Below are 15,559 nucleotides of genomic sequence, written 5' to 3' on the forward strand. Positions count from 1 at the left end.
GCTCGACCAAAAATTCTAGAAAAAATTTGTAGATGGGATTATGAGTCTAGTTTAAGGAAAATTTACGAACTGATTTTCGAGTTCTGGAACTCGAGATATGATTTTAAGAGGACAGTGACGCAGTTAGCTAGCCTGCTCGGGATGAAATTAAATATTTCCAAGAGAGAAATAAGGGAAGTAAGCCCGATAACACCACGTGGTCAAATCCGGTGACGGTCACGGGTTTGGGGTGTTACATTTTATTGGTATCAGAGCTATGGTTTAGTCGGTTCTAGGACTACCATAGCGCGTGCGAGTCTAGCTATACATGCCAAATTGTTAGTGCTTAAAAGGTGATGACTTGACGGTTGAAGTTTTTGTTTTGATTAACAAATGGAACCCGGTAGAGAGACCCTTGGCGGATGACGTTGAAAGTGTAGCGGCTGCTCCGCGCAAGGGACGCCGCTGTTGAGCCTCGGTCATCCGCGAATAATCAAAATGAAGGGGCGAAACAAGCCTTCGCACCATGATGAGAGTGGGTCGCGCAATATGCCCGAACCAATCCTACTGTCCAACCATTCTCGAATTTAAATATCGCACCCAAGAGCCCGCAATGCCTCCATTCATCGATCCTGTGAGGCCGAGTAAACCACCAGAGACCTGATTAGGAAGCGCGGGCTGAGGAGTTCAAGGCCATAGTTACTAATGATGCCGAAAAGGCCGAAGTTCGCTCGATAACACCATTCGAGTGTTAGATGAACTGCCATGCACACCGATGAATGTCTTAAGTGTGCTATATCCTTGTTATGAGACTCACTTACTATTGGTAGAGGACTTTAATTTCCATAGTCCCAAACGAACGAGTTACTTGGGATTTCTTTCAATCGAATTTCGAAAGAAATACATTAGTCAACGGTTCATCGATCGAAGCGTAAGGAATTCTTGGAACTCAAGCAAGGCCGTATGATCAGATCTCGAATCTGAACATGAGTTCGTAAGACTTAGTCAAGATGCTCGGGAGTGTGTGGCTGATGAGGTTGCTATGTGCAAAAGATTTGAAGAAGGATTGAATGAACATTTAAAGCCGCTAGTGAGTATTTTGGAGATAAAGGAGTTCGTAACACTAGTCGAACGAACCTGCAAGGCGGAAGAACTTGGAAAGGAGAAGAAGAAAGCTGAATTTGAAACAAGAGATTATCGTAAAAGATTGGCGAGTAAAGCTCCGTTCTCGGCTGTAAAGAAGTTCAGGGAGGACACTAATAAGTCGAGGGCGACTGCGGGAATTTCCATCAGAGCCCGACCATTGACGGACTCCCGAGCTACTTCGGTAGCTAGTGTGGGCAATAATCGTCGAGAGAAACCTGAATGCCCCCAATGTGGAAGATGACACCTAGGTGAATGTTGGGGTAAGTCTGTTAATAGGGCCTGTTATGGATGCGGTTCGAAGGACCACTTCATTAGAGATTGCACGGAGCTAGATGAGAGTAATAAGACGCAAGGTGCAAGACCTAGTGGAACGACGGCTAGAGGTAGGCCCCCGAGAATTTCTGGAGGTAGGGGTGGTAATCAGAGAGGAGCCTCTGATACGGCTGTTCGATCCGAGACCCGTGCTCCTGCTAGAGCATATGCCAACCGCGCACGAGAGGAGGCATCCTCCCCTGACGTTATCACTGGTACTTTTACTCTCTTTGATACTAGTGTGATTGCATTGATTGACCCCGGCTCTACTCATTCATATGTATGTGAAACCTTAGCATCCAAGAAGACTCTACCGTTGAGTCTCTCGAGTTCGTAATTCAGTGTCAAACCCTTTGGGTCAATACGTACTCGTTGATAAAGTGCACAAGAGATGCCCCCTAATAATTCGAGAATCCTGTTTTCTGGCCGATCTGATGCTTCTACCATTTGATGAATTCGATGTTATTCTTGGTATGGATTGGTGATCAGTACATGATGCAAAGGTGGATCGCAAAAGGAAAACCATTGATTTGAGGAGTGCAAATAATGAGGTAGTCCGAGTCGAGTCTCATGATTTAAAAGGAGTGCCGATAATATCTTCTATGACCGCCGGAGATATGTGAAAAAGGGGTGTGAAACATACCTTGCGTATGTGCTTGAAAGTAAAGAAACGGAAAGGAAACTCGGATCGGTACCAGTGGTTTGTGAGTATTCAGATGTGTTTCCTGAGGAGTTACTGGGATTGCCACCGGTTCGAGAGGTGGAATTCGGTATTGAAGTTGTACCGGGTACTACGCCGATCTCAATAGCCCCGTATCGTATGGCATTAATGGAATTAAAGGAATTGAAGGTTCAATTGCAAGAATTGACGGATAGAGGTTTCGCTCGACCGAGTTTTTCTCCATGGAGCGCACCAGTATTGTTTGTGAAGAAGAAGGATGGAACTATGAGATTGTACATCGACTATCGTCAGTTGAATAAAGTAACGATAAAGAATAAATATTCGTTGCCACGAATTGACGATTTGTTTGATCAATTAAAGGGAGCCTCAGTGTTTTCAAAGATAGATTTGAGGTCAGGGTACTATCAGTTGAGGGTCCGAGAATCGGACATGCCCAAAACTGCTTTTAGAACGAGGTACGGTCACTACGAATTCTTAGTGATGCCGTTTAGGCTCACTAATGCCCCTGCGGTATTTATGGATTTAATGAATAGAATTTTCAGGCCATACTTGGATCGGTTCGTAGTTGTATTTATCGATGACATTGTGGTCTATTCGAGAGATGAAACTGAACATGCTGAACACCTGAGGCTAGTGTTGCAAATCTTACGAGATAAGCAGTTATACGTAAAGTTCAGTAAATGTGAATTTTGGTTGAGGGAGGTTAGCTTTTGGGGCACGTGGTGTCCGCATCGGGTGTCAGGGTGGACCCGAACAAAATTTCGGCCATAGTCGATTGGAAACCTCCAAGGAATGTTGCCGAAGTTAGGAGTTTTTTGGGGCTTGCCGGATACTATCGACGATTTGTGAAAGGTTTTTCAGTGATAGCTGCACTGATGACGAAACTACTCCAAAAATATGTTAAGTTCAAGTGGTCGGAACGCTATCAAGAAAGTTTCGATCGACTAAAAACTTGTTTAACCGAGGCCCCAGTGCTAGTACAGCCGGAGTTCGGTAAAGAGTTGTCATATACAGTGACGCATCCTTGCTTGGGTTAGGTTGTGTGTTGATGCAAGAAGGTCGAGTTGTGGCTTACGCGTCGAGACAACTAAAGCCGCATGAGAGAAACTATCCGACCCATGACCTTAAACTAGCAGCCATAGTGTTCGCCTTGAAGATATGGCGGCATTACTTGTTTGGAGAAAGGTGTCATATTTATTCGGACCATAAGAGTCTTAAATATCTGATGACTCAAGGAGATCTAAACTTGCGACAAAGACGTTGGCTTGAGTTGTCGAAGGACTATGAACTTGTCATTGATTATCACCCAGGAAAGGCCAACGTGGTGGCCGATGCTTTAAGTCGTAAGGCACTGTCTGCTTTGAGAGCAATGGATGCTCATCTATCCGTTTCACCCGAGGAGGTGCTAGTAGTCGAATTAGAGGCCAAACCGTTATTGATTCATCAAATACTTGAATCTCAGAAGGTCGACGCTAAATTGGCCGCTAAACGAGTCGAATGTGTTTCGAATGAGGAATCGGAATTTCAGATTGACGACAATGATTGCTAGACATTCAAGGGTCGATTATGTATTCCAAGGGATTCGGAACTTGTTTCGATGATTTTGAATGAGGCTCACAGTAGTCGAATGTCAGTCCACCCGGGTAGTACTAAAATGTACAATGATATGAAACGCCAATTTTGGTGGCCCGGTATGAAACGAGACATTTCAGAATTTGTTTCGAAGTGTTTGACATGTCAACAAGTGAAAGCGGAACATCAAGTACCATCGGGATTACTTCAGCCAATCATGATACCCGAATGGAAATGGGATCGAGTAACAATGGACTTTGTGTCTGGGTTACCATTGACTCAGAATAAGAAAGACTCGGTCTGGGTCATTGTTGATAGAATGACCAAGTCTGCTCATTTTATTCCTGTCCGCACGGATTTTTCGCTTGATAGATTGGTAGAATTATACGTCTCCCAAATTGTTTGATTGCATGGGGTACCATTTCTATCGTGTCGGATAGAGACCCAAGATTTACATCGCGATTTTGGAAGAAATTGCAAGAGGCTTTGGGTACCAAGCTGTATTTTAGCACTGCTTTTCACCCCCAAACCGATGGTCAATCCGAACGGATAATTCAAATACTCGAGGATATGTTGAGATGTTGCATCCTTGAGTTTAGTGGCTCATGGAATGGTATTTACCTTTGGTTGAATTCGCCACAACAATAGCTTTCAAACAAGTATTAAGATGGCGCCTTACGAGGCTTTATACGGTCGTAAATGCCGTACACCATTGTTTTGGACTGAGCTCGGTGAAAGCAAAATTTTCGGGGTGGATTTGATTAAAGATGCTGAATAGAAAGTGAAAGTAATCCGTGAAAGTCTGAAGATAGCCTCCGATCGTCAGAAGTCGTACGCGGATCTGAAACGAAAAGACATCGAGTATCAGGTGGGAGATAAAGTGTTTCTTAAAGTTTCACCTTGGAAAAAGATACTCAGATTTGGCCGTAAAGGCAAATTGAGTCCGAGGTTCATTGGGCCATATGAGATATCCGAACGAGTCGGTCCAGTTGCATATCGTTTGATTTTGCCCCCTGAACTCGAAAAGATTCACGACGTCTTTCATGTTTCGATGCTTCGACGCTATAGATCTGATCCATCGCACGTGATTAGTCCATCAGAGGTTGAAATGCAAGCCAATATGAGTTACGAGGAAAAACCCACTCGTATCCTAGCTCGAAGTGAAAGAGTTACGAAACAAGAAAGTTCCGTTAGTAAAAGTGTTATGGCTCAAACACGGATAGAAGAAGCTACATGGGAACCCGAGAACTCTATGAAAGAACGATACCCAAACCTATTTACGGTAAGATTTTCGGGACGAAAATCTCTTAAGTGGGGAGAGTTGTGACACCCCTAATGTGACCCTTGTCCTGAGAGTGGTTTCGGGACCACAAAACCGAGTCACAAGAATAATTAGGTGTTATATTCTGCTTATTGTATGTGGAATTTGTATGCGTAAATATTTCGTGCCTTGATTTTATTAATTAGGTGCTAATTCATAAGAAAGGACCCATGTGTTAGGACTTGAAAATGTGATAGGTGAATTTTAAGTGGCCAAATAATGCATGAAGTAAAGACATGAGGATTTGCATGTCAATTTAGCCAACTATAGGAAGTGGCCGCCATGGTAATGAAGATGGGCAAAAGAAAACATGTCTTGAACATGTTTTGCTAATGGTGGATGTTAGAAATAATAAAATAAAGAGCATGGGCAAGGAACATGTTTCAAACATGTCTAGTTAATGGATCATGTTAGAAAGAATAAAAAATGGAGAAAAAGGGAAATGATGGACAAAAAAAAAGAGTGTGGATGCCCCCTTGTTGCCGTGAGTTGAGGAAAAAGAAAGGAGAAAAAAATTTTGTTGTTCATCCTTTCTCATTTTGTTACAATTGCCATGGCTTGAGAAGAAGAAAAAAAAGTGTTCATGTTTTCTTTCTTTTGCTATAGCCAAACAAAGGGTGAAAAGAAGGGAGATTTACTCAAGTCAATTCGGCAAGTACCTTTGGCTACTAGGAGGTAAGCTTTGAGTTTGTTGATTTGGTTTTGTAATATGCTAAGTTGAATGGTGGATGCACTCTTGGTAAGGTCAAGGAAGTTGAGATTTCTTGTGTGTGTCTAGGCAAAATGCCGAATGATTTAGTGTTGGAGATAGGAGCTTACTTAGAATGATAAATTCTTCTCCTATGATTATTTTTCTTGCATGTTAAATGGCTCCTACTTAGCCATGCAAAAATTTGTAATTTGTATGGATGATTGGAGCATTCGGCTAGGGTATAAAGGAAGGGATTTTGGTTGTTTCATCTAAGTATGGATGATGAATGTGCTATGGAAAGGAATCGGTCTTCCTATGAATATGATTCGTGAATGTTTATATAAGTAAAATAATTTATGTTCAAACACTTGAGGATTCGGCATTGTCCATGACTATTGTGTTTAGGAGGTGATTTTGATTATTTCGAATATTGGAAAGTAAGAATAGGTCTGATCGGTCATGGGAATTTGAGATGTTGTACATTAGAATTGAAAATACTTGAGACTAGGTTACCTTAATAGTGATAATACATTCGGCCTTGATGCATTAATTGAATGTTGGATAAGGTTTTGATATTTAGAACAAGGATAGTTGTGAATGGAGTGAAAACCATTAAATTATACACATAAGTATCCAGCAAGAAATTTAACTACTAAATGTATTTATACTAGGAGATCAAGACATCAAAAGGGGAGAATCAAACAAAGGCAAAGCAAAGATAATCGAGTAGTCGATTGGAAATTGTTTCATCCAATATAAGGTAAGTCATTAAGCATATATTTGGTATTGTTTTAAATGATCACAATATCTATGCAATTGTGTTTAATGAGATGATATGTAAATGAAAATGTATGTGTATGGAATGATGACATTGTTGAATGTAAAAGAAATAGTGAAATGTGTAGAAAGTTTGCTTTCGGCACTAAGTGTCTTGAACAATACGTGTGTACGGTGACGAGATTGGCACTAAGTGTGCATGCTGGAAATTTACGGCACTGGGTGTGCGAGCTCGAAGGGTATGGCACTATGTGTGCGGGCTTAAATCACATGGCACTAAGTGTGCGAAATCGAGTATCAAGCACTCGTGTGTGCGTACTATATATATATATCTCCGATCGAACAATTATATGGAGGGTGTGTCTTCATCGAGTGGAGTATGGACAGCGGAAAGAGTAAGTACCTTGAGTTCGTGGCTAATAGATACTATGTTCATGCTCGGGGTTGAGTCGGTAAGTTTTAAATCTATGTGATGATTTCAATTGCATGATTGTTGCGGAAATGAAATGATGAATGGAAATTGCTTCAAATATCCTATTGAATAGTATATGAAATGTAAATGTATGACTTGGTATGACATTGATCCGAAAGGTCTAAGGAACTATGGTAGTTCGGTATGGTGGAACGCAATGGGCCTTGTTTCATTATTTCATTTTATGATAATTTTAGTAACGGATGGTTGTGAAGTGCTTATGACTTACTGGGTTATAAACTCACTCGGTGTTTTCTTGTCACCCATTTTAGGTCTCTTGGACTCATATCGTTTATGTGCTCGAACCGTCGTTGAAGTCATCACACCGGGAATCTTTTGGTATTGTCTTCGTAGTTGAACTAGGAGAACATTTGGCATGTATAGGCTATTTTGTTTTGTTGAATTTCGGGTTGTAAACTTTAAGCCATGCGAAAATGGCCTATGTGGTCGGTTGAGTGTGAATCTAAAACCTATAGGCACGAGCCTTAGAAACCTTAATTTTGATAAGGTGGCCATAGTTTGTATTATGTATGATGAAATAGTTGGCCATGGAAGAATTATGAAATAGTCATTGTTTGCTTTAGTAACAGATGCTGCCAGCAGCAGTGAGGTGAGATGGAAAAATCACTAAAAATAGTAGAAGTAGAATTAAATAGTGACTAAATTATGAAATTGAACCATGATGAATCTATTTTCTTATGGACGAAACGAAACGACCATATGAGCTGTATTTTAAGGGATAATCAGGTTTTCGCGAAACAGGGCCAGAACGGTTTCTGGATCCCCTGCTCCGACTTTGTAAATTTACTATAAATTAACCAGAGAGAATTAGAAGTCATGCTCTATATGTACAGATTCCCTTGTGAGTCTAGTTTCTCTAGAAATAAACGGCATAAGTGTTGGAGCCCTGTATAGGAAGATATCCAAGTCGTAGTGCACAAAGGTCAGTGTAGTCGAACCCTGAAACAGGGGAAACTTTAACTAATAAACTGTACTAATTGGCTCGACCAAAAATTCTAGAAAAAAATTTGTAGATGGGATTATGAGTCTAGTTTAAGGGAAAATTTACGAAACTGATTTTCGAGTTCTGGAACTCGAGATATGATTTTAAGAGGACAGTGACGCAGTTAGCTAGCTTTACTGGGACAGAAATTAAATATTTCCAAGAGAGAAATAAGGGAAGTAAGCCCGATAACACCACGTGGTCAAATCCGGTGACGGTCACGGGTTTGGGGTGTTACACATGTACTCAATACAGTTACACATAGCATGCTAAAATATAAACATGCATCATATAGGGGCAAAATAGTCATCCTACCACATAAGGGCAAAATAGTCATTTACCTCATAAGGGCAAAATCGTCATTTTACCACATAAGGGCAAAATCGTCATTTTAACATATAAGGGCAAAATAGTCATTTTACCTTGCAAGGGTATCACAGTCATTTTACCCTACAAGGGTATTACAGTCATTTCATCCTATGGGGGTATTTCAGTCATTTTACCCTATAGGGGTATTTCGATCATTTTACCCTATGGGGGTATTTCAGTCATCTTACCCTACTGGGGTATTTCAGTCAATTTACCCTATGGGGGTATGTCAGTAATTTTACCCTAGGGGGCTATTTCGGTCATTCTACCTTCTGGCCCAATATGGCCCAGAATGGCCTAAGCCCATGAGATCGCCCATGGTGGCCTCTCGTAATCCAGTACCCACGTTTATGCATTTGGGGTTACCACACGAGCGATTGTACGCCCATGTGGCATCAACAGTCCTAATTTCTGGCTTTTGTCGATTTATGGTTAAGACAGTGATTACACACTGACGTGCTTTGAAGTTAACCGTGCTCCGAAAACTCTTATACCTGGATACAACCAACAAGCGTTTTAATCAATACTTAACTCATATACCATATGGAATCTAACAAAGTTCCAAATCAATCACAATAAACTCCTTTTTACCGAAGGCCAATCGAAATCGCACCCTTGGTTCCTAAGTGGCACACCAATCAACTTGCTCCATCTACACAAAAGTCATAACCTCTTTATTAAACTTATATTAATTTACAAAACAATCTTGGCTATACCACCTTTATCAAATAATGACAGTATAGAGTATGACTTGGTGATGCAATAAACCAAGATCGAAGAGGAGAACTAAACTGAAATAGTAAACAGAGGGGGTTACAGTAAGAAGGATAGAAAAATAGTGCACAGGAACGAGAGAAGCCAAAAGGGGCAGAAGTGAAGTAGAGACTTACTTACCAATGTTCGGCCAAGGAAAAAACCGATAGAGGGAGAGGAACAGAGAAGAACCGCGTGCACCCACCGAATGGTCGAAGATCAATTGTCAAAATTGAAACCAAAATAGAAAGAGGAAGAGAGACGAGGTATTTGGTCAAAGAAAATGTTTGAGAGGGAGGGGGAGAGAAGGAAAATTCGCCCAAAGTAAAAATGTAAAAAAGGGGTGTCTGATAAGAGTTGATTGAGAGAAAAGAAAGTGCAGCGCAAACCGAAATAAGTAATGAAAAGAAAAACGAGTAAAAAATGCCTGAAAGACCTATAACACAATTCGTCTTCAAAACTAAGAAATGGAAAGAACCACAAGAACTATTGAGAGAAAAGAAGTGACCACACAACAATTCGGCACCACTCTCCCCATAACTCAAATTCCCAAATTTCCTCCTAAAATCCCTCAAATCGATCAAACCTCAACAATAAAAAAATCCCCCTTTTTACTCCCAAAATTAGGCTAACAACAACCCCATTCAAACTCATTCAAACTCCTCGATGTTTCAGTCAAACACAACTTCCTCTCATGGCCACCAGTGAAAATAATCTCCATTAGCCTAAGTAGGGATTCGAACCTCAAACCCCTTGCACACTCCACATGCCACTTACCACTAGGTCAGCATGCCCTTTCTGTCATGTTTTTAACAAATTTTACTTATAACCTTACTGTCCAAAGATAGAGGTTTTATCCTTAAAAATCAAAATTTTGTGCAAGCCAAGGCTTGAACCCTGGACTTCTCAAACACTCCCAGAACACTCAGAACACTTAACCACTAAAGCAGATGCCCACTTGTGTCACTTTCTTGCACAATTAATTATTTATGTGCAGTCTCCTAACTATTCCCATGTTCAAAATCTTATATTTCTAGGCCCAAATTCGGGGCGTTACAATTCACCTCTCCTAAAAGAAATTTCGTCCTCGAAATTTCCATCTATCACATCAGACTATACCACTACGCTCCCGTTGCGCACTCCAGACCCAAAACAATACCACCTTTAACTTGAACATTTTCGATACAGTCTATAAATAGACTGGGATAGTACATTACTCTAGTACTCAGCCACATGGTCATGAGACCCAGCTCGGACACCTCCATGGCCTCCGCCATAGCCTCTTTCGTGAGTACCTCCGATGTTCATAATCGAATTGTGTTTTATCTGTTTTAATAGTATTATGCATCAGCTTATAGTTCCAATGTTTATTAACATATATTTTATGAAAAAATAGTATTAGTTGTTCAGAGTTTTGTTTTCACAGATCGTAGTTTCAGTACAGTTTCAGTTTACCCTAAATAGAATATTTCAGTACAGTAGTCTGAGTATTTCAATTTAAACAGATAGAAGTTTCAGAGAACTTACAGAATCGACACCGGAGACTCGGTGTACCATACATTCAGTAAAACATTTCCAAGTTTCTCAAATCATTCTAAATAGTCTTTTTTTGAAATCTCAATTTTAAAAGGAACCCAAATCCACAGCCGAGTTATGCAACTTGGCTCTGATACCATTAAATATAACACCCTAAACTGGCCCAGACATTATGCTTGAATCTAGCGATGTCACATTGAAGTGTTTTTTGTAAAGCATGATATCGTTTGAAAAACCCAATGTTTATTTAGCCTCTTTGTGTGATATAGAAAATAATTTTAAACCTTGTGTCACTATCAAAGCATTTACTTTAAAATGTTATTAATTTCAAAATCTCGTTTATTGAGAAAACTTTTGAAATAGTTTGCGTATTCGTGGCATTTTGATAAATCATGCATATCTTTTGAAAACCGCATCCTGCTACTAGTAGATATAAACCAAAGTAAATAAAACCCCAAAAATTAAAAATTATAGAGGCCTTATTACATGAAAATACCCAAATAAAACTACTTATAAATTAAAAATCCAAAGAGGAAACAAGAGCGGTTGTGTAACCACCTTTAAGTCCCTTGTAGCATCGATCAGCCTAAGACTGGAGATTACCTGTACAGTTAAAACAGATGGGTGAGTTTATGAAAACTCAGTGTGTAATCCCATATAAGCAATCAATCAGGCAACAAACACAGTCTGGGCCTAAGCCCCTTTTAGTAACAGTGACAATATCAATTTGGGCATTAGCCCATCTCAATACAGAAACAATTATGTGTTTCGGCCTTGGCCCATTGCAGTAATAGTAAATAGGGCGATTCTGAATAAAGATCTGATAAAGAAAAAAGATGCAAGTCCTACCCATCCAGCCTCTACACTCCATCTCCGTCCAATCGTACACTCCATGTGGGGATATAATCAACCCACCCATGCCTACACTCCAGAATTAGCACCGATTGCGGCACTAAATAGTATTTACTGTAGAGCTGCTAGTATAATAGGCTTAGAGTCATTCGTGATTTGCAGCAGGGATGCCAATACAGTACACTTCCTCCAATTATATATAAGCCCATCCCCATGCAATGCATTATGGAACATGTAATGTCATATCATAATATTAAACATGTACTCAATACAGTTACACATAGCATGCTAAAATATAAACATACATCACATAGGGAAAAACAGTCATCCTACCACATAAGAGTAAAATAGTCATTTTACCTCATAAGGGCAAAACCGTGATTTTACATAATAATGGAAAAATTGTCATTTTAACCCATACGGGCAAAATAATAATTTTATCTTACAGGGGTATTACAGTCATTTTACCCTATCGGGATATTTCGGTCATTTTACCCTATGGGGGTATTTTTGTCATTTTACCCTATGGGGTATTTCGGTCATTTTACCTTACAGGGGTATTTCGTTCATTTTACCTTACGAGGGTATTTCGATCATTTTACCCTATGGCCCAGAATGGCCTAAGCCCATGAGATCGCCCATGGTGGCCTCTTGTAATCTAGTACCCATATTTATGCGTTTGGGGTTACCACACGAGCAATCGCACGCCCATGTGGCATCAACAGTCCTAATTTCTAGCATTTGTCGATTTATGGTTAAGACAGTGATTACACACCTGACATCCTTTGAAGTTAATGTGCTCTGAAAACTCCTATACCTGGATACAACAAACAAGCCCTTTAATCAGTACTTAACTCATATACCATATGGAATCTAACGAAGTTCCAAATCGATCACAATAAAGTCCTCTTTACCGAAGGCCAATCAAAATTGGACCCTTGGTTCCTAAGTGGCACACCAATCAACTTGCTCCATCTACACGAAAGTCATAACCTCTGTATTAAACTTATATTAGTTTACAAAAGTATCTTGGCTGTACCACCTTTACCAAATAATGACAGTACAGGGTATGACTCGGTGATGTAGTGAACCAAGACCGAAGAGGAGAATTGAATTGAAACAGTAAATAAAGGGGGTTACGATAGGAAGGATAGAAAAATAGTGCACAAGAATGAGAGAAGCCGAAAGGGACAGAAGTGAAGTAGAGACTTACTTACCAATGTTCGGCCAAGGAAAAAATCGATAGAGGGAGAGGAATAGAGAAAAACTGTGTGCACCCACCGAATGGCCGAAGACCAATTGTCAAAACTGAAACCAAAATAGAAAGAGAAAGAGAGACGAGGTATTCGGTTAGAGAAAATGATTGAGAGGGAGGGGGAGAGAAGGAAAATTCGACCAAAGTAAAAATGTAAAAAAAGGGGTGTCAGATGAGAGCTGATTAAGAGAGAAGAAAGTGTAGCGCAAATCGAAATAAGGAGTAAAAAGGAAAACAAGTAAAAAATGCCCGAAAGACCTGTAACACAATTGAGCTTCAAAACTAAGAAATGGAAAGAACCACAAGAACAATTGATAACCAATCGAATATGGAGAGAAAAGAAGTGACCACACACCAATTCAGCACCACTCTCTCCATAACTCAAATTCCCAAATTTCCTCCTAAAATCCCTCCAACCGATCACACCTAAACAATCGAAAAATCCCCCTTTTTACTCCCCAAATTTGGCTAACAACAACCCCGTTCAAACTCATTCAAACTTTTCAGTGTTTCGGTCAAACACAACTTCCTCCCACGGCCACTAGTAAAAATAATTTGTAACACCCCTAACCCGTTTCCATCGCTGGAACGAGTTACGAGATATTATCGAATCAAATACTTAATCGTAAAGTTTCTATGAGATTACTTCCATCATCTTCATTTCATTAAATTCATCTTTAATATCGCATAATCCATTTTTACCACTCTATACAATTCTTATTCATATATGGCCAGCACACATAATTAATCATTATCAAGTTCAATCAAAATCATTACATGAGTTTATATCATATAACAACCATATCATACGATAGCATGTTATATTCAGACATAACCGAACGATCCATTATGCTAATTCAATTTAAAAACTAAGATCATATACAATAGCCATATCGCAGTTAATCACTTATATAAACATGTCCTAATCGAATCACTCAAAAATACATAGTCAAGATTTTAATAGCATTTTCAATCCTCAAACATATGTATAATTTATATATATATATATATATATCATTCATTACTTGCCTTTATCCATTGTTCTATAGAATAACTTTATATTAATACCTTTTGCATACTTATATAATAATGTTCACTTATTTCAAATACCTTCAACTAACCTAACTATGATAATTTAACAATTCTCATATATATTAACTCAAATAATCTAAAACTAAAATCATGAATAACAATAAATCTCAATATCAAATTATGATAAATATATATCAATATACACTCAATTACAAATTAATGACATTACAATTTACTTACTTATCTCTATTTCCATAACATTAATAATTATATTATCTATACTATATGGTACTCATACATTTACATATCTATCTCTAGTTCATAACTAATAATCTTAACTTATAATTCTTCTATTCAAACATTAACATAGAAAAATAATCTTATCAGATAAATTCAGATATATAACATTACATCATATAATCCATAATACCTATTCAATATTCATCACATTTTATTCATAAATAAAATACTTAATCATACATTACCATTCAACCATTTAAAATCAGTCATTAATACTCAAAGTTACAAATTAGAATACATAGAAATCAAAATAAATTAACTTTATGCTAAAAATCATCTTTCGGTAAATCTACCTTCATCTGTTTCTTAAAATAGTAAACTAACTACTCTTTCTATCTATTATCTTCATCTTAATCATTATAATAATATCTTTAACAAAATATTAAATTAGATACTTTTTAGGATAGAATTTGGTAACTAATTACTTTTTAGTAATCCAACTAACTTTATCCTTCTCATCTAATTTTATTATCCATTTAAAATACTTTAATACCAAAAATTGATTTCAATGCATCTATAACAATATTTATTATTTAATAAACTTTATACTAAACATTATAAGTCTAAATTCGATTTTCAAATCCCTATTATCGAAAATTTCAAAATACAATGAATATCTTACAAACCTGAATATCAAATTACTGACTTCAATCCACTACCTAATGATTCAATCATCAATAATCAATTACATGAAACTCTTTTTAATCAATAGATCTCCGAATAATATGTTCGTTCCACTAATTAAATATTTCAAGGCCAATTTCCTCACTTTGCTACGTCTTAAACAATTAACGTGAAATAACAATTTTCAACATATTTACTTTTATCCAATGCTCGCCAAACTTTGTTCACTGATATACTTTAGATATTATATTAATCAACACAATTACTTTACTATTTAAAACATAGTTCAATTTAGTAACAGTCATTAGTCATTAATGTTGATATTGCTTGTAACGATTCATCATATCTCAAATACTTTCTTATCACAAGAACCTGGACAACTCATCTGTAAATTTCAACTCATTACATTTCGAATTCATTTATCAATTGGACAACTTTGATTTTCCAAAATGATGAACGTCTCACCAAATGAATCATCAATCGAAATTGAAAATATAATTATCAGCACTTTGCATATCGCTCAGATAAACGTTATCTCAACATACCGATACTTCGATTATCACTACCTTAATGTCATCTTAACCTATCCTATTTCACTAACATGTATTTCCTACATTACTTTCTACTTATAACCTGATCAAATCGACTCAATCCGGCAACAATGATTAAGTAATTGACCGTAACATTCTAACTAACTGATCATAACTTGAAAGTTGAATCATGAAACTAAATTAACTTAAATCATTCTTAATTAAACTCACACATAACATAAGATAAACCATATTACATTAGGAGAGCTCTTAGATCAATAAGTCTGCCATTGCACGCATGATAAACGCGATCCTCATAAATGCTCGATTACACTCTAAATTTCCTATCGTCT

The sequence above is a fragment of the Gossypium arboreum genome, chromosome 2, assembly GCF_025698485.1.
Source record: "Gossypium arboreum isolate Shixiya-1 chromosome 2, ASM2569848v2, whole genome shotgun sequence".
In the NCBI taxonomy this organism is placed as follows: Eukaryota; Viridiplantae; Streptophyta; class Magnoliopsida; order Malvales; family Malvaceae; genus Gossypium; species Gossypium arboreum.